At 41.0% G+C, this 22,175-nt stretch overlaps 1 protein-coding gene across 2 annotated transcripts in view; it reads right to left on the bottom strand.

Moving 5' to 3' along the window:
• kank1a (KN motif and ankyrin repeat domains 1a) overlaps nt 1–18,852 on the bottom strand; it is a 212,569-nt gene extending 193,717 nt beyond the window's left edge. For both annotated transcript variants that reach the window (XM_071352454.1, XM_071352457.1), the window contains exon 1: nt 18,607–18,852. The gene's annotated coding sequence lies outside the window, so the exon portion shown is untranslated. The remainder of the gene's footprint in view (nt 1–18,606) is intronic.
• Nucleotides 18,853–22,175: the final 3,323 nt, after the last annotated feature.

Raw genomic sequence — 22,175 nt, 5'->3', positions numbered from 1 at the left:
CACTGCCAGTCCAGTCCAGATCTTTACACCATGTGGATAGTCCAAACACTAACATAATCTACAAATAGAGACCAGAGACACTGCCAGTCTAGTCCAGATCTTTACACCATGTGGATAGTCCAAACACTAACATAATCTACAAATAGAGACCAGAGACACTGCCAGTCCAGTCCAGATCTTTACACCATGTGGATAGTCCAAACACTAACATAATCTACAAATAGAGACCAGAGACACTGCCAGTCTAGTCCAGATCTTTACACCATGTGGATAGTCCAAACACTAACATAATCTACAAATAGAGACCAGAGACACTGCCAGTCTAGTCCAGATCTTTACACCATGTGGATAGTCCAAACACTAACATAATCTACAAATAGACACCAGAGACACTGCCAGTCTAGTCCAGATCTTTACACCATGTGGATAGTCCAAACACTAACATAATCTACAAATAGACACCAGAGACACTGCCAGTCTAGTCCAGATCTTTACACCATGTGGATAGTCCAAACACTAACATAATCTACAAATAGAGACCAGAGACACTGCCAGTCTAGTCCAGATCTTTACACCATGTGGATAGTCCAAACACTAACATAATCTACAAATAGAGACCAGAGACACTGCCAGTCCAGTCCAGATCTTTACACCATGTGGATAGTCCAAACACTAACATAATCTACAAATAGAGACCAGAGACACTGCCAGTCTAGTCCAGATCTTTACACCATGTGGATAGTCCAAACACTAACATAATCTACAAATAGAGACCAGAGACACTGCCCGTCCAGTCCAGATCTTTACACCATGTGGATAGTCCAAACACTAACATAATCTACAAATAGACACCAGAGACACTGCCAGTCTAGTCCAGATCTTTACACCATGTGGATAGTCCAAACACTAACATAATCTACAAATAGAGACCAGAGACACTGACAGTCTAGTCCAGATCTTTACACCATGTGGATAGTCCAAACACTAACATAATCTACAAATAGAGACCAGAGACACTGCCAGTCCAGTCCAGATCTTTACACCATGTGGATAGTCCAAACACTAACATAATCTACAAATAGAGACCAGAGACACTGCCAGTCTAGTCCAGATCTTTACACCATGTGGATAGTCCAAACACTAACATAATCTACAAATAGAGACCAGAGACACTGCCAGTCTAGTCCAGATCTTTACACCATGTGGATAGTCCAAACACTAACATAATCTACAAATAGAGACCAGAGACACTGCCCGTCCAGTCCAGATCTTTACACCATGTGGATAGTCCAAACACTAACATAATCTACTAATAGAGACCAGAGACACTGCCAGTCTAGTCCAGATCTTTACACCATGTGGATAGTCCAAACACTAACATAATCTACAAATAGAGACCAGAGACACTGCCAGTCTAGTCCAGATCTTTACACCATGTGGATAGTCCAAACACTAACATAATCTACAAATAGAGACCAGAGACACTGCCCGTCCAGTCCAGATCTTTACACCATGTGGATAGTCCAAACACTAACATAATCTACAAATAGAGACCAGAGACACTGCCAGTCCAGTCCAGATCTTTACACCATGTGGATAGTCCAAACACTAACATAATCTACAAATAGAGACCAGAGACACTGCCAGTCTAGTCCAGATCTTTACACCATGTGGATAGTCCAAACACTAACATAATCTACAAATAGAGACCAGAGACACTGCCCGTCCAGTCCAGATCTTTACACCATGTGGATAGTCCAAACACTAACATAATCTACAAATAGACACCAGAGACACTGCCAGTCTAGTCCAGATCTTTACACCATGTGGATAGTCCAAACACTAACATAATCTACAAATAGAGACCAGAGACACTGCCAGTCTAGTCCAGATCTTTACACCATGTGGATAGTCCAAACACTAACATAATCTACAAATAGAGACCAGAGACACTGCCAGTCCAGTCCAGATCTTTACACCATGTGGATAGTCCAAACACTAACATAATCTACAAATAGAGACCAGAGACACTGCCAGTCTAGTCCAGATCTTTACACCATGTGGATAGTCCAAACACTAACATAATCTACAAATAGAGACCAGAGACACTGCCCGTCCAGTCCAGATCTTTACACCATGTGGATAGTCCAAACACTAACATAATCTACAAATAGACACCAGAGACACTGCCCGTCCAGTCCAGATCTTTACACCATGTGGATAGTCCAAACACTAACATAATCTACAAATAGACACCAGAGACACTGCCAGTCTAGTCCAGATCTTTACACCATGTGGATAGTCCAAACACTAACATAATCTACAAATAGAGACCAGAGACACTGCCAGTCTAGTCCAGATCTTTACACCATGTGGATAGTCCAAACACTAACATAATCTACAAATAGAGACCAGAGACACTGCCAGTCCAGTCCAGATCTTTACACCATGTGGATAGTCCAAACACTAACATAATCTACAAATAGAGACCAGAGACACTGCCAGTCTAGTCCAGATCTTTACACCATGTGGATAGTCCAAACACTAACATAATCTACAAATAGAGACCAGAGACACTGCCCGTCCAGTCCAGATCTTTACACCATGTGGATAGTCCAAACACTAACATAATCTACAAATAGACACCAGAGACACTGCCAGTCTAGTCCAGATCTTTACACCATGTGGATAGTCCAAACACTAACATAATCTACAAATAGAGACCAGAGACACTGCCAGTCTAGTCCAGATCTTTACACCATGTGGATAGTCCAAACACTAACATAATCTACAAATAGAGACCAGAGACACTGCCAGTCTAGTCCAGATCTTTACACCATGTGGATAGTCCAAACACTAACATAATCTACAAATAGAGACCAGAGACACTGCCAGTCCAGTCCAGATCTTTACACCATGTGGATAGTCCAAACACTAACATAATCTACAAATAGAGACCAGAGACACTGCCAGTCTAGTCCAGATCTTTACACCATGTGGATAGTCCAAACACTAACATAATCTACAAATAGAGACCAGAGACACTGCCAGTCTAGTCCAGATCTTTACACCATGTGGATAGTCCAAACACTAACATAATCTACAAATAGAGACCAGAGACACTGCCAGTCCAGTCCAGATCTTTACACCATGTGGATAGTCCAAACACTAACATAATCTACAAATAGAGACCAGAGACACTGCCAGTCTAGTCCAGATCTTTACACCATGTGGATAGTCCAAACACTAACATAATCTACAAATAGAGACCAGAGACACTGCCCGTCCAGTCCAGATCTTTACACCATGTGGATAGTCCAAACACTAACATAATCTACAAATAGACACCAGAGACACTGCCAGTCTAGTCCAGATCTTTACACCATGTGGATAGTCCAAACACTAACATAATCTACAAATAGAGACCAGAGACACTGCCAGTCTAGTCCAGATCTTTACACCATGTGGATAGTCCAAACACTAACATAATCTACAAATAGAGACCAGAGACACTGCCAGTCCAGTCCAGATCTTTACACCATGTGGATAGTCCAAACACTAACATAATCTACAAATAGAGACCAGAGACACTGCCAGTCTAGTCCAGATCTTTACACCATGTGGATAGTCCAAACACTAACATAATCTACAAATAGAGACCAGAGACACTGCCCGTCCAGTCCAGATCTTTACACCATGTGGATAGTCCAAACACTAACATAATCTACAAATAGACACCAGAGACACTGCCAGTCTAGTCCAGATCTTTACACCATGTGGATAGTCCAAACACTAACATAATCTACAAATAGAGACCAGAGACACTGCCAGTCTAGTCCAGATCTTTACACCATGTGGATAGTCCAAACACTAACATAATCTACAAATAGAGACAAGAGACACTGCCAGTCTAGTCCAGATCTTTACACCATGTGGATAGTCCAAACACTAACATAATCTACAAATAGAGACCAGAGACACTGCCAGTCTAGTCCAGATCTTTACACCATGTGGATAGTCCAAACACTAACATAATCTACAAATAGACACCAGAGACACTGCCAGTCTAGTCCAGATCTTTACACCATGTGGATAGTCCAAACACTAACATAATCTACAAATAGACACCAGAGACACTGCCAGTCTAGTCCAGATCTTTACACCATGTGGATAGTCCAAACACTAACATAATCTACAAATAGAGACCAGAGACACTGCCAGTCTAGTCCAGATCTTTACACCATGTGGATAGTCCAAACACTAACATAATCTACAAATAGAGACCAGAGACACTGCCAGTCTAGTCCAGATCTTTACACCATGTGGATAGTCCAAACACTAACATAATCTACAAATAGAGACCAGAGACACTGCCAGTCCAGTCCAGATCTTTACACCATGTGGATAGTCCAAACACTAACATAATCTACAAATAGAGACCAGAGACACTGCCAGTCTAGTCCAGATCTTTACACCATGTGGATAGTCCAAACACTAACATAATCTACAAATAGAGACCAGAGACACTGCCAGTCCAGTCCAGATCTTTACACCATGTGGATAGTCCAAACACTAACATAATCTACAAATAGAGACCAGAGACACTGCCAGTCTAGTCCAGATCTTTACACCATGTGGATAGTCCAAACACTAACATAATCTACAAATAGAGACCAGAGACACTGCCAGTCTAGTCCAGATCTTTACACCATGTGGATAGTCCAAACACTAACATAATCTACAAATAGACACCAGAGACACTGCCAGTCTAGTCCAGATCTTTACACCATGTGGATAGTCCAAACACTAACATAATCTACAAATAGACACCAGAGACACTGCCCGTCTAGTCCAGATCTTTACACCATGTGGATAGTCCAAACACTAACATAATCTACAAATAGAGACCAGAGACACTGCCAGTCTAGTCCAGATCTTTACACCATGTGGATAGTCCAAACACTAACATAATCTACAAATAGAGACCAGAGACACTGCCAGTCCAGTCCAGATCTTTACACCATGTGGATAGTCCAAACACTAACATAATCTACAAATAGAGACCAGAGACACTGCCAGTCTAGTCCAGATCTTTACACCAGGTGGATAGTCCAAACACTAACATAATCTACAAATAGAGACCAGAGACACTGCCCGTCCAGTCCAGATCTTTACACCATGTGGATAGTCCAAACACTAACATAATCTACAAATAGACACCAGAGACACTGCCAGTCTAGTCCAGATCTTTACACCATGTGGATAGTCCAAACACTAACATAATCTACAAATAGAGACCAGAGACACTGCCAGTCCAGTCCAGATCTTTACACCATGTGGATAGTCCAAACACTAACATAATCTACAAATAGAGACCAGAGACACTGCCAGTCTAGTCCAGATCTTTACACCATGTGGATAGTCCAAACACTAACATAATCTACAAATAGAGACCAGAGACACTGCCAGTCCAGTCCAGATCTTTACACCATGTGGATAGTCCAAACACTAACATAATCTACAAATAGAGACCAGAGACACTGCCAGTCTAGTCCAGATCTTTACACCATGTGGATAGTCCAAACACTAACATAATCTACAAATAGAGACCAGAGACACTGCCAGTCTAGTCCAGATCTTTACACCATGTGGATAGTCCAAACACTAACATAATCTACAAATAGAGACCAGAGACACTGCCAGTCCAGTCCAGATCTTTACACCATGTGGATAGTCCAAACACTAACATAATCTACAAATAGAGACCAGAGACACTGCCCGTCCAGTCCAGATCTTTACACCATGTGGATAGTCCAAACACTAACATAATCTACAAATAGAGACCAGAGACACTGCCAGTCTAGTCCAGATCTTTACACCATGTGGATAGTCCAAACACTAACATAATCTACAAATAGAGACCAGAGACACTGCCAGTCTAGTCCAGATCTTTACACCATGTGGATAGTCCAAACACTAACATAATCTACAAATAGAGACCAGAGACACTGCCCGTCCAGTCCAGATCTTTACACCATGTGGATAGTCCAAACACTAACATAATCTACAAATAGAGACCAGAGACACTGCCAGTCCAGTCCAGATCTTTACACCATGTGGATAGTCCAAACACTAACATAATCTACAAATAGAGACCAGAGACACTGCCAGTCTAGTCCAGATCTTTACACCATGTGGATAGTCCAAACACTAACATAATCTACAAATAGAGACCAGAGACACTGCCCGTCCAGTCCAGATCTTTACACCATGTGGATAGTCCAAACACTAACATAATCTACAAATAGAGACCAGCCGAGTTGTGTTCCAGATGGGACATTATTTGTCTTTACTTTAATTTGCTGTTTTTGATTTTGTTATACTCTTGTGAATTCTATGGTTTTTACTAGATTACTTGTAGTTTTCATGTTGTTTGTCTGTAATTTTTGTAATGACTTGGTGCTGCCTATCTTGGCCAGAACGCTCTTGAAAAATAGATTTTAAATCTCAATGACCCCTTCCTGGTTAAATAGAAAAAAAAATTGTAATTTTTTTTATGTACACCTAAACATGCAAACACCATCAGAATGCATAGCTAGCAGTGCACTGGAATGACATTCACTCTCATGGGATGGGTGGCCAAAAAAAACTAGCTGAAAGTTTACCCCAATAAGCCAGGAATATGACTGCATTGAGGCATACTGTATGTGTGTTTCTATGGCTACATTTACCATGCCACTGCCTATTTAATTTGTTCAGTTAGCAAACAAGACAGCTCATCATCCAGTGGCTTTATCACAGTCAACACACCTATACTGACTGGACAAAACATTAAGTACACCTGCTCTTTCCAAGATAGACTCACCGGGTGTTGTAACTTTAATGTGTTACAGAGTTAATGTTTAAGTTAATTCATTGAGCTGTATCTAAAGATATTTCTTTACAGTTATTTACATATGTAATTGTATTCATTGGAGAAGATAACACACCCAGACAAACCTGGAAACTAGGAAAGATTGAGGAACTGTTTCCAGGCCGAGATGGCCTAGTTAGATCATGTTCAGTTCGTACTGCTTCAGGGACTTTGTTGAGGAGACCTATTCAGTTGATATACTGCCTAGAGATCTAGATGAACACAGTTGTTCATCGGGGGGGAGGATGTTGTAACTTTAATGTGTTACAGAGTTAATGTTAAAGTTAATTCATTGAGCTGTATCTAAAGATATTTCTTTACAGTTATTTACATATGTAATTGTATTGGTTAGTATTGAATTACGCTTTTGACTGCAAGTTCCAGAATGCCTTGCGACAGGAAGTAGAGAGCGAACGCTAGTTAAGTGCAATTGACAGGTGATTGTTTTATTGGCTCCTTTGCGCTAGCATCTTGCTTGCATTGCTCTGTAGAATCTAAAGTTTGTTAAATGTAACGAGATCAAGTATTATTACTAAAAGAAGCTTTCATATCAAACCCGACGTCCCGAGTCATTACTTTGAAGATAGTTATTCTATACCGGGTGAATCCAGGTGAAAGCTATGATCCCTTATTGATGTCACTAAATCCACTTCAATCAGTGTAGATGAAGGGGAGGAAACAGGTTAAAGAAGGATTTATAAGCTTTGAGATAATTGAGACATGGATTGTGTATGTATGACATTCAGAGGGTGAATGGGCAAGGCAAAAGATTTAAGTGCCTTTGAACAGGGTATGGTAGTAGGTGCCTTTGAACAGGGTATGGTAGTAGGTGCCTTTGAACAGGGTATGGTAGTAGGTGCCTTTGAACAGGGTATGGTAGTAGGTGCCTTTGAACAGGGTATGGTAGTAGGTGCCTTTGAACAGGGTATGGTAGTAGGTGCCTTTGAACAGGGTATGGTAGTAGGTGCCTTTGAACAGGGTATGGTAGTAGGTGCCAGGCACACCAGTTTGTGTCAAGAACTGTAACACTGCTGGGTTTTTCATGCTCAACAGTTTCCTGTGTGTATCAAGAATGATCCACCACCCAAAGGACAGCCAGCCAACTTGACACAACTGTGGGAATCATTGGCGTCAACATGGGCCAGCATCTCCGTGGAACGCTTTCGCCCCATGGCAAAATGCGTAGAATTGCAGGAAATTAGCTTTAAAACAACAAAATGTTCTCTCAGTCTCATGGTAAAATGTGACTCATTTCAGGAAACTAGGCACTACTTCACTAGGGTCACTACTTCACAGGAGAGCCATTTGAAAGTAAACTTCTTTTTTTAAATCTAAATAATTTTTTGGGCAGAAATGCCTTCTGGAACATGTGAATTTTCATGAGCTTTAACCTCTCTTGGGTAGGGGGCAGTATTTTCACGTCCGGATGAAAAGCATGCCCAGAGTAAACTGCCTGCTATTCAGGCCCAGATGCTAGGATATGCATATTATTAGTATATTTGGATAGCAAACACTCTGAAGTTTCTAAAACTGTTTGAATGATGTCTGTGAGTATAACAGAACTCATATGGCAGGCAAAAACCTGAGAAGAAATCCAACCAGGAAGTGGGAAATCTGAGGTTTGTAGTTTTTCAACTCTTTGCTTATCCAAGATGCAGTGGAAATGGGGTCATATTGCACTTCCTAAGGCTTCCACTAGATGTCAGCAGTCTTTAGAACCTTGTTTGAGGCTTCTACTGTGAAGTGGGGGCGAATGAGAGGGGAATGAGTCAGAGGTCTGCCAGAGAGCCATGAGCTGACCAGGCGCGTTCACGTGAGAGAGTTAGCTTGCGTTCCATTGCATTTCTGAAGACAAAGGAATTCTCCGGTTGGAACATTATTGAAGATTTATGTTAAAAACATCCTAAACATTGATTCTATACATCGTTTGACATGTTTCTACGGACTGTAACGGAACTTTTTGACTTTTCGTCTGCACCTAGTGATCGCGCGTCATCGAACAAAACAAACATTTATTGTGGACCTGGGATTCCTGGGAATGCATTCTGATGAAGATCATCAAAGGTAAGTGAATATTTATAATGCTATTCTGACATCTGTTGACTCCAACATGGCGGATATCTTTATGGTTTGTTTGGGCTCTGAGCGCTGTACTCAGATTATAGCATGGTGTGCTTTTTCCGTAAAGTTTTTTTAAAATCTGACACAGCGGTTGCATTAAGAAGAAATGGATCTAAAATTCCATGCATAACAGTTGTATCTTTTAGCAATGTTTATTATGAGTATTTCTGTAAATTGATGTGGCTCTCTGCAAAATCTCCGGATGTTTTGGAACTTCTGAACATAACGCGCCAAAGTAAACTAAGATTTTTGGATATAAATATGAACTTTACCGAACAAAACATACATGTATTGTGTAACATGACGTCCTATGAGTGTCCTCTGATGAAGATCATCAAAGGTTAGTGATTAACTTTATCTCTATTTCTGCTTTTTGTGACTCCTCTCTTTGGCTGAAAAATGGCTGTGTTTTTCTGTGACTTGGCTCTGACCTAACATAATCGTTTGGTGTGCTTTCGTCGTAAAGCCTTTTTGAAATCGGACACTGTGGCTGGATTTACAACAAGTGTATCTTTAAAATGGTGTAAAATACTTGTATGTTTGAGGAATTTTAATTATGGGATTTATGTTGTTTTGAATTTGGCGCCCTGCAGTTTCACTGGCTGTTGACGAGTTGGGACGCTACCGTCCCACATACCATAGAGAGGTTTAAAAACAAACTTGTATGCCACCTGTAAATACGAATAAAATTGTTATATTACAAGCCTAGTTGGTTTAGCCACAGAAAAAGCCAGCAACCTTCCCGCAAGTCATGATTGGCTGAGATAATGAGTGGGCTGGACATGCCAAGAGATGAGTTCGGATTGGTCTGCCATATAGATCACTTCTGTCTATAACATGAGCTGGTCAGTATGTGCAGGTAATCCTTTCAAACGCTGCATTTTTTAATATATCACATAGTAGAACTGCATAAGTGTTGCTCTCCACTTTCTGGAGGACCGAGTTTTGAAATCAGTGGAATTAGAGTCTGATAGCTAAGGAGATGGAGAAAACACCTGTCTCCGGATTACATCTTCAAACTAAGGGCAACCGTGGTATCCGTGAAAGGGAGAAGCGTCCATCCATGATGTATAAGATAGTCTAGCTAGCTACATTTTCAGATATTACACATTTCTAATTTTGACAGAAGTTGTTTTCATTTCAAGTTAAAGTGTATTGTTAGTTAGCTGGCTAACGTTAGTGGCTGGCTCGTTAGCTAACGTTACGTGTATGATCTTCTTATTCGTATCTCAGAGCCATTTGCTTTGCTAGTTATAGCTTAATGTTAGCTAGCTAACATTGAAACTGGTTGGTTAGCTACCTGCAGACTCATGCAGGGTAGTAACATTATGAGTTGGGATTATGGTTCATTGTTTACCTAGATAGCTACATGTCTTAACAAAAGTCTCCACTATGCAAGTAACCATTTCAATAGAATCTTCATGATGTCACTATGACAACTGTCGATAGACATAGCTGGTAAATTCGCTCTATCTACTCCAGATTCAGAGCACCCTTGTCTGAGTGTGCCAGAGCGCAGGAATAACTGACAAATTTACAAACGCTCAAAACCCACTGAATATGGCCGGTAAAAAAAAAAGGCGTCAATTGCGCCAGCAGCACTGTTACAGTCACCAACGCTCTGGATAACATGAAAACAGCCTAAGCAGCTCTGCTAGGGGGAGTAAAATGGTCAGAGTGAGCTGTTCTCTCATTTGTGTCTGGAAGTAGCTAGCCAACGTTATCCAGTTATCTAGGGTGCTTGACTGCTGTTGTTTGGACAGAACGCTCAGATCAACCCTTATAGAGATGGGTGGGGCTAAAGCTTTTAAGAGGGTGTGAACGATGCTGAATGGGTGTAGACAAAGAAGAGCCCCCCCCTCCTGCAGGCCCACCCACCAATGAATATCTGGCCACACTACGGATACAGACGCACAGCTGTCTACCTTAGTTACAGAATACTGCTGCCCTATAAAAGACATTTGTGGGAGAAGGACGGTTTCCAAATGACTCCTTGTTGAAATGTTTAAATGCGTCCAAGGAGGCGCCCTGTATAAAGGAGGTCTGATACAATCAACAGTGTTCATTTACACCGTCTGTTATGGATCCAAGTCACTGACAATTCCTATCAGCACAGCATAATAAGGCTTTGTGGCCATCTGCCTCACACTGTATCAGGCTGGGGGATGGGGGGGGGGGGGGGGGGGCAATGATCATACTCACACCACCACCATAGTACAGGACCTTGGTACAATGTACAGACCTGTTCCATGTCATCCTATAGTACAGACCTGTTCCATGTCACCCTATAGTACAGACCTGTCCCATGTCACCCTATAGTACAGACCTGTCCCATGTCACCCTATAGTACAGTCCTGTCCCATGTCACCCTATAGTACAGACCTGTTCCATGTCATCCTATAGTACAGACCTGTCCCATGTCACCCTATAGTACAGTCCTGTCCCATGTCACCCTATAGTACAGACCTGTCCCATGTCACCCTATAGTACAGTCCTGTCCCATGTCACCCTATAGTACAGACCTGTCCCATGTCACCCTATAGTACAGACCTGTCCCATGTCACCCTATAGTACAGACCTGTCCCATGTCACCCTATAGTACAGACGTGTCCCATGTCACCCTATAGTACAGACCTGTCCCATGTCACCCTATAGTACAGACCTGTCCCATGTCATCCTATAGTACAGACCTGTCCCATGTCACCCTATAGAACAGACCTGTCCCATGTCACCCTATAGTACAGACCTGTCCCATGTCATCCTATAGTACAGACCTGTCCCATGTCATCCTATAGTACAGACCTGTCCCATGTCATCCTATAGTAAAGACCTGTCCCATGTCTTCTTGGTATGGCTGGGAAAGCCTACAGGAAATACAATATAATCTACATGCTATGCAAATACACAAACCTGTTTAGGAAATATACCTGTACAACAACTACAGGTCACCTAATGTTAAATGTAGCATTATAACCACCCCGTTTACGGTCCAACATGTTAAATGTAGCATTATAACCACCCACTAAGGTCCAACATGTTAAATGTAGCATTATAACCACCCACTAAGGTCCAACATGTTAAATGTAGCATTATAACCACCTAGTTTAAGGTCCAACATGTTAAATGTAGCATTATAACCACCCCGTTTACAGTCCAACATGTTAAATGTAGCATTATAACCACCCAGTTTAAGGTCCAACATGTTAAATGTAGCATTATAACCACCCCGTTTACAGTCCAACATGTTAAATGTAGCATTGTAACCACCTAGTTTAAGGTCCAACATGTTAAATGTAGCATTATAACCACCCACTAAGGTCCAACATGTTAAATGTAGCATTATAACCACCTAGTTTAAGGTCCAACATGTTAAATGTAGCATTATAACCACCTAGTTTAAGGTCCAACATGTTAAATGTAGCATTATAACCACCCCGTTTACAGTCCAACATGTTAAATGTAGCATTATAACCACCCAGTTTAAGGTCCAACATGTTAAATGTAGCATTATAACCACCCCGTTTACAGTCCAACATGTTAAATGTAGCATTGTAACCACCTAGTTTAAGGTCCAACATGTTAAATGTAGCATTATAACCACCCACTAAGGTCCAACATGTTAAATGTAGCATTATAACCACCTAGTTTAAGGTCCAACATGTTAAATGTAGCATTATAACCACCCAGTTTAAGGTCCAACATGTTAAATGTAGCATTATAACCACCCAGTTTAAGGTCCAACATGTTAAATGTAGCATTATAACCACCCCGTTTACAGTCCAACCTGTTAAATGTAGCATTATAACCACCCAGTTTAAGGTCCAACATGTTAAATGTAGTATTGTAACCACCCATCTGCGTGTAGATTTTGGCATTGGTGGGTAAGAGCTCAACTTCACCAGCCACGTTGGCGAGTGGTCAGGGCTCCACAGGGCCAGGATTTCGCTGCCATTTGTTAATAAACAGTATGATCACATGTATAGTAAAATAAATGCTGCAGTAGCTGTTTTCAAAGTATTTCTGCTGTTTTGTTCCATAGCAGGTAAATTAATCGCACAAAGTCAAAAACGATGTATCCTACAGCCTGTTACACCTGACGCTGCAACATGTGTTGCCATTTTCACGGTTTTCCCGCAAATCGGGCTACTTTGAAAACGATGTCATGGGAGAAAATGTATTGGAGGTTACAGGCTGTGGGTTTTTGGGCGACTTCAAAATTTACCAGTTGTAGGTAGGACTATTTAACATGTCATTATGGAGACTGCTCTTTACCAGGTGTAGGTAGGACTATTTAACATGTCATTATGGAGACTGCTGTTTACCAGGTGTAGGTAGGACTATTTAACATGGTCATTATGGAGACTGCTGTTTACCAGTTGTAGGTAGGACTATTTAACATGTCATTATGGAGACTGCTGTTTACCAGGTGTAGGTAGGACTATTTAACATGTCATTATGGAGACTGCTGTTTACCAGGTGTAGGTAGGACTATTTAACATGGTCATTATGGAGACTGCTGTTTACCAGTTGTAGGTAGGACTATTTAACATGTCATTATGGAGACATGTAGGTAGGACTATTTAACATGTCATTATGGAGACTGCTGTTTACCAGGTGTAGGTAGGACTATTTAACATGACATTATGGAGACTGCTGTTTACCAGTTGTAGGTAGGACTATTTAACATGTCATTATGGAGACTGCTGTTTACCAGTTGTAGGTAGGACTATTTAACATGTCATTATGGAGACTGCTGTTTACCAGTTGTAGGTAGGACTATTTAACATGTCATTATGGAGACTCCTGTTTACCAGTTGTAGGTAGGACTATTTAACATGTCATTATGGAGACTCCTGTTTACCAGGTGTAGGTAGGACTATTTAACATGTCATTATGGAGACTGCTGTTTACCAGGTGTAGGTAGGGTTATTTAACGTGTCATTATGGAGACACCTGTTGTAGGTAGAGCTATTTAACATGTCATTATAGAGACAGTAGGTAAGCTATTTAACATGTCATTATAGAGACTCCTGTTTACCAGTTGTAGGTAGGACTATTTAACATGTCATTATGGAGACTGCTGTTTACCAGTTGTAGGTAGGACTATTTAACATGTCATTATGGAGACTCCTGTTTACCAGTTGTAGGTAGGACTATTTAACATGTCATTGTGGAGACTGCTGTTTACCAGTTGTAGGTAGGACTATTTAACATGTCATTATGGAGACTACTGTTTACCAGTTGTAGGTAGGACTATTTAACATGTCATTATGGAGACTCCTGTTTACCAGTTGTAGGTAGGACTATTTAACATGTCATTATGGAGACTCCTGTTTACCAGGTGTAGGTAGGACTATTTAACATGTCATTATGGAGACTCCTGTTTACCAGGTGTAGGTAGGACTATTTAACATGTCATTATGGAGACTGCTGTTTTACCAGGTGTAGGTAGGGTTATTTAACGTGTCATTATGGAGACACCTGTTGTAGGTAGAGCTATTTAACATGTCATTATGGAGACAGTAGGTAGGGCTATTTAACATGTCATTATAGAGACACCTGTTTACCAGTTGTAGGTAGGGCTATTTAACATGTCATTATGGAGACTGCTGTTTACCAGGTGTAGGTAGGACGATTTAACATGTCATTATGGAGACTCCTGTTTACCAGGTGTAGGTAGGGCTATTTAACATGTCATTATGGAGACAGTAGGTAGTACTATTTAACATGTCATTATGGAGACTCCTGTTTACCAGGTGTAGGTAGGACTATTTAACATGCCATTATGGAGACAGTAGGTAGTACTATTTAACATGTCATTATGGAGACTCCTGTTTACCAGGTGTAGGTAGGACGATTTAACATGTCATTATGGAGACAGTAGGTAGGGCTATTTAACATGTCATTATGGAGACAGGTGTAGGTAGGACTATTTAACATGTCATTATAGAGACACCTGTTTACCAGTTGTAGGTAGGGCTATTTAACATGTCATTATGGAGACAGTAGGTAGGGCTATTTAACATGTCATTATGGAGACTCCTGTTTACCAGGTGTAGGTAGGATTATTTAACATGTCATTATGGAGACTCCTGTTTACCAGTTGTAGGTAGGATTATTTAACATGTCATTATAGAGACACATGTTTACCATTAAGCATTTTTTTTTTTTATGTATTTCACCTTTATTTAACCAGGTAGGCCAGTTGAGAACAAGTTCTCATTTACAATTGCGACCTGGCCAAGATAAAGCAAAGCAGTTCGACACAAACAACAACACAGAGTTACACATGGAATAAACAAACATACAGTCAATAACACAGTAGAAAAATAAGTCTATATACAATGTGAGCAAATGAGGTGAGATAAGGGAGGTAAAGGCAAAAAAAAAGGCCATGGTGGCGAAGTAAATACAATATAGCAAGTAAAACATTGGAATGGTTGATTTGCAGTGGAAGAATGTGCAAAGTAGAGATAGAAATAATGGGATGCAAAGGAGCAAAATAAATACAGTAGGGGGAGAGGTAGTTGTTTGGGCTAAATTATAGATGGGCTATGTACAGGTGCAGTAATCTGTGAGCTGCTCTGACAGCTGGTGCTTAAAGCTAGTGAGGGAGATAAGTGTTTCCAGTTTCAGAGATTTTTGGAGTTCGTTCCAGTCATTGGCAGTAGAGAAACGCATTAGAACTGATGACAAATAACAAGCTAATCTCGCAAATAGGCCATTTATAATGGTTTGTAGTCTCAACATCTGGCACATAACAATGGCACAATTTCCAGAAAATAGCCCCAAGTTGGTCCAAGTGTTTCATGCTCAGAGATTGAGATCCTCTGTCCAACTTTCAGCACTTAAACTCTCCTGTCAGATTGATCTATAGTTGTGCACGTGAACAAACAGGATTTATCTACAATTATAAACTGGTTGGTTTGAACCCTGAAAGCAGATTGGCTGACAGCCATGGTATATCAGGCATGTACCACAGGAATGACAAAAACATACTTTTTACTGATATAGTTACGTTGGTAACCAGTTTATAATAGCAAGAAGGCACCTCAGGGGTTTGTGGTTTATGGCCAATCTACCACAGCTAAGGGCTATGTCCAAAGAACAGCCCTTAGCCGTGGTATATTGGCCATATACCACACCTACTCCGGCCTTATTGCGTACTCAAAGCAGTCAAAACAAGTTAAATCGACATCCATTGATGGAAAATGATCTGGGGAGTTTAATAAGGGCGACTTATCTTTTCTCTTGTGACATATTCTTAAACTCGTAATAATTTGTATTTTGATGGAAAATCGAATTTAGCTTCTTAGACTACGTCGTTAAAAATACATTTTAGCTAGACCTGGCAACCCTGGCAGCAACACTGTCTGATACATTTTAGCTAGACCTGGCAACCCTGGCTACAACACTGTCTGGCTGGGGGCTGTGCTCACATGAAGAGCTGAGTGAAAGATTCATTTTTAGAAGTGCTGAGCACAGTCATAAAAGTTGGTCTAATTTTTCTTGAAATGAAAGTCTACTGAAGTGAGACTTTGTCCTTGTGTTTCTTGAATATTTACATTGTTTTGTTCACAAGCTAGGTTGTTTTTCTTCTAATGTTTGACTTTCAACTGCTAAGGAAGAAAAGACAACGCTTCTGCTAGTCAGACTCAATCTCACAGGCACTAACATGACTCCAGTGGTGTTACCACGGTAACCTCCTGCCCTTAAAGGGGCAGGTGAAAATGTTTCTCTGATATTTTGGTAACAAGTCACAAAATGAACAATATACCACATTACTTCTTACTAGTAATACATGTATTGTTTAAGAAACATTACAATGCACGCTCATCAGTGTTTTTGTGTTTTGTTGGTGTCATTTTAGTGGGGGAAAAATATTTTGTCTGGTAAAAAATCTGAGTGGCTGGTATACGAGTTAATTTTATGCCCTGATAGCCACCCATTTTAAGGTCCAACATGTTAAATGTAGCATTATAACCACCCACTAAGGTAAAACATGTTAAATGTAGCATTATAACCACCCAGTTTAAGGTCCAACATGTTACATGTAGCATTATAACCCCCCAGTTTAAGGTCCAACATGTTAAATGTAGCATTATAACCACCCAGTTTAAGGTCCAACATGTTACATGTAGCATTATAACCACCCACTAAGGTCCAACATGTTACATGTAGCATTATAACCACCCCGTTTACGGTCCAACATGTTAAATGTAGCATTATAACCACCCACTAAGGTCCAACTTGTTGAGTATGATTGATAGCTGTTCCAATGAGACTATATGAGCTAGAAGAGAGACTGTCTAACAGGGATGGGTATTAAACACTTTCCACTGTTCTTATTACCGAGTCATTATTTCTGTGAGTACACTGTAACAAATATTGGTATTACACGGTACTTACAGCTGTAGCCCTAATCCTAAACTCTAAGCAACAGTACGAGGCCTAGTTATTACACTGTGCTAATAGGAATAATGACACATGAATAACTACTGTAAAGTGTGAGCCATGGGTGGATGACAGAAAGCAATAAATAGGTTAGGACACAAATGAACTCCTATTCCGTATTTAGTGAACTACTTTGGCCCAGATCCCTACTGGAAAGTAGACTACTGAAGGGAACCTTGTGTAGCTCCCTCATGATTTGCTAGCAACAACAATGAGTCAGTCGATTCTTGTAAAAACGTCAACTCTGAAAACGCTTAGCGTAGCTACCTGTACAATTCTGTTCTGTACAACTGCGGACCTTCGGTGGTTGTATTCGATTAAAAAATATGAATTTCAGCACCCCGCAGAAGGACCGAAATTGTACAGGACAAAGATAGGTACAGGTAAGCGTTTACAGAATTTACAGTTTTACCAGAATCGACTCTTGAATACTCATTGTTGTTGCTCGACCAGGTATGAAAAGTCAACTCCGCGTCAATAAAAGAGAACAGAGTTCCTCAGCTAGTGAATAATATCACATACTGTCTAACAGCCTACGTCTGAGTCGACGGCATGTCATAGTCCACGTACAAACAATCAAACTAGCACCATTTTGACTTAGTCACACATTGTTTCACTTGCATTAGATGCAAAATGTGTTCATTTTCAACAAATGTTCAATAAAATGCCAGGTGTATGGTTGGTGTAGTCTATGCTACGAAAGGGCCACCTTATAATGAAAGTCCACTTCACAACAGAAAGTGTGTTAGGTTACGTATTATGTAAAAATAAAATACTAAAATAAACAACAGATGAAAGATATCTAAAGTAACTATAACAGTCGAGTGTAAATAACAGCGATATGTAGAACAGTCAAATCACAACTAATTAACTACTAATCGTGTGAGCGTTTTCCTTTCTAACGCAATCAGTTATTGCGACTTGAGAACACGTTTTGCTGCAAGAACCCAAGAACACACCCACTGGACAAACACTGGTTGAATCAACGTTGTTTCCACGTAATTTCAATGAAATTACAAATTGGAATAGACATTCAATTGACGTCCGTGCCCAGTAGGCAACAACAATAGGCCAATTATGTCTGATTTATTTAAATAACATTAATAAAGTCAACTCACCGCTTCCCAACTGCAAGCCAAAAAGCCACAAGTGTTTCGCAAGCAGACGCGCTCGCTTTTTTTAACGAGGCTACTTGTTTCAGGTCTTTTCCAAATCTACTGTGTGACCACGCACTTCTTATCACCACGTTTTATGTGAACAACTAGAAAAGAAGAAGAACTTTTAGTTGAATTAAAACCAAACTTCGTCAGTGAGCACACTTTCCGTGCAGTCTTCTCCGGTCTTATCTCTCCCGTCGCATTGTAGTTGTCCTTCTGCAGCATACTGCACATGCGCAGCAGCAGCCTGGCGCAACTTTTCCTCATGGGGCGCCACAATGGATCTGGATGGAGCCAGAGAGGAAGAGGAAAAGCGAGAGCTTTCACTCTCGCCAAAATATGTCCAAAATATTCCCAATCCGTTTCTACGGGTTTATTTTGGGCCTGAGTTTTTTCGCCTGCATTCCAGCCTTTTGAACAACGACTCATGATGAGAGACATGATGAGCATCTCGTCATTATATACATTTATCTGGTGTTTTTTTTTTTGAGGTGTAGAGAGGTGGAGGCAATGCTCTTTACAGGGGGTGCCGGTTCTGAGTCAATCTGCGGGGGTACAGGTTAGTCGAGGTAATTTGTACATGTAGGTAGGGGTAAAGTGACTATGCATAAATATTAAACAAAATCAAATGTTATTTGTCACATGCGCCGAATACAACAGGTGTGGACCTTACAGTGAAATGCTTACTTACAAGCCCTTCACCAACAATGCAGTTTTAAGAAAATATAGTTAAGAAAATATTTACTAAATGAACTATTTTTCTCTTTAGTTTATTTAGTTTAATAACAATAATGAGGCTATATACAGAAGGTACCGGTACCGAGTCAATGTGCAGGGGTACAGGTTAGTCGAGGTAATTTGTACATGTAGGTAGGGGTAAAGTGACTATGCATAGATAATAAACAGCGAGTAGCAGCAGTTTAAAAACAAAGGGGGGGGGGGGCATCGTCAATAAAAATAGTCCGGGTGGCCATGACTTTGCGCTCCGGCACCGCTTGCCTATCAGGTATCAAGGTAAGACCCAAGTGCAGACTGTGTGAAGTAACAATGTTTATTGTAACAACAGGGCAGGCAAACGACAGGTCAAGGTAGGCCGGGGTTGATAATCCAGAGAAGGGGCAAAGGTACAGGACGGCGGGCAAGCTCAGGGACAGGCAGAATGGTCAGGCGGGTGGGTACAGGGTCAGGACAGGCAGGAGTCAAAAACCCAGAGGACGAGAAAAGAGAGGCTGGGAAAAGACAGGAGCTGACAGGACAAACGCTGGTAAGCTTGACAAACAACATGAACTGGCACAGATAGACAGAAAACACAGGTATAAATACCCAGAGGATAAGTGGAGAAGATGGGCGACACCTGGGGGGGGTGGAGACAAGTACAAGGACAGGTGAAACAGATCAGGGTGTGACATTGCCGTGCGGTAGCAGAGAGAACAGTCTATGACTTGGGTGATGGAGTGTTTGACAATTTTTTGGGCCTTCCTTTGACACCACCTAGTATATATGTCCTTGCTGGCAGGAAGCTTTGCCCCAGTGATGTAGCACCTTACGGTCAGATGCCGAGCAGTTGCCACACCAGGCAGTGATGCAACCGGTCAGGATACTCTCAATTGTGCAGCTGTAGAACTTTCTGAGGACCCATGCCAAATCCTTTCAGTCTCCTGAAGGGGAAAAGGTGTTGTCGTGCCCTCTTCATGACTGTCTTGGTGTGTTTGGACCACGATAGTTTGTTGGTGATGTGGACACCAAGGAACTTGAAACTCTCGACCCGCTCCACTACAACCCCGTCGATGAGAATGGGGGAGTGCTCGGTCCTCCTTTTCCTGTAGTCCACAATCAGCTCCTTTGTCTTGATCACGCTGAGGGAGAGGTTGTTGTCCTGGCACCACATGGCCAGGTCTCTGACCTCCTCCCTGTTGGCTGTCTCGTTGTTGTCAGTGATCAGTCCTACCACTGTTGTGTTGTCAGCAAACTTAATGATGGTGTTGGAGTTGTGCTTGGGCACACTGGGAGACTAGTCAGCATCTAGGCAAAGATGAACAGAGCAAAGTACAGAGAGATCCTTGATGAAAACCTGCTCCAGAGTGGCGCAGCGGTCTAAGGCACTGCATCTCAGGCGTCAGTACAAACCCTGGTTTGATTCCAGGCTGTATCACAACCGGCGGTGCACAATTGAATATCCTTGAGATGCCCAGCCAGAGCCCGGACTTGAACCCGATTGAACATCTCGAGAGACCTGAAAATAGCTGTGCAGAAACGCTCCCCATCCAACCTGACAGAGCTTGAGAGGATCTGCAGAGAAGAATGGGAGAAACTCCCCAACTACAGGTGTTCCAAGCTTGTAGCGTCATACCCAATAAGACTTGAGGCTGTAATCGCTGCCAAATGTGCTTCAACAAAGTACTGAGTAAAGTGTGATATTTCAGTGTTAGATTTTTTATACATTTGCAAACATTTTTTTTTTTATCCGTTTTTGCTTTGTCAATATGGGGTATTGTGTGTAAATTGATGAGGGGGAAAAAAACAATTGAATCAATTTTAGAATAAGGCTGTAACGTAAAAAAATTGGAAAAAGCCAAGGGGTCTGAAAATGTTCTGAATGCACTGTATATAAACCCTAGATTGCTGATAAGGAAAATGTTTTTATTTATTTTTTATGTTTAAGTCACATAATATAATGTAAAAGTATGCATTAAGGTGTTGTAATATAATCAATGTGTCAAAAACGAAAGTAGACATTAATAAATTAATTTCCATGTCTTCCAAAATATTTGTATATATACCAAGATGGCTGCTTGGATGGCTTCAATACAGCACCCCCTGTCAGTCATCCAGGGTTTATACACATCATTGGGTGTTACACAGGATTTGAACCAGGCGTACTTACTTGTAATTAATGTGTACTTATACAGTAAATTACCCATCCTGACAACTTGGCCGTCATTTTAACGCTTCTGGAAGCGCCATCTAAGTGAGAAAATAGACACACTAGTGCACCACAGAATACATATAATATCTGAATAAGTACAATATAATTACTAGGTGTTTCACAGGGTTTAGCTAGTTAAACTTCAGTGTATTTCTATGTAATTACTGATTATTCATTACCAATGGAAAATACCTACAAACAAAAGATGAGCTTCTACTTTAGTCAACTTTATTACAACATGTATAAATACCTTACATTTCTGACAAAATATTAAGGATTTTATTGTTAATAAATTGATTAATTAAATTAAAGATACAGGCCTACTCAATAGCATAAATGTGTAGCCTACAGTAGGGTGAGTAGCCTAGATCACTGTTCCTCAACTCCAGTCCTGGAGTTTTTCCAACAGGACGCATGTTTGTTGTAGCCCCGGACAAAGAAACCTGATTCAACGCATAGAGGGCTTGATGATTAGTTGACTAGTTAAATCAGGTCTGTTTGTCCGGGGTGTCAATAAAAATGTGTCCTTTTGGGGGGTACTCGAGGACGGGAGTTGGGAAACACTGGCCTAGATAGCTCATTTAGAACAACAGGATTGTATTTC

Source organism: Salvelinus alpinus, chromosome 19 (assembly GCF_045679555.1).
Source record: "Salvelinus alpinus chromosome 19, SLU_Salpinus.1, whole genome shotgun sequence".
Classification (NCBI taxonomy): Eukaryota; Metazoa; Chordata; class Actinopteri; order Salmoniformes; family Salmonidae; genus Salvelinus; species Salvelinus alpinus.
Note: the sequence above shows the minus strand (reverse complement) of the source record. Positions and strands in the feature narration are given on the sequence as shown.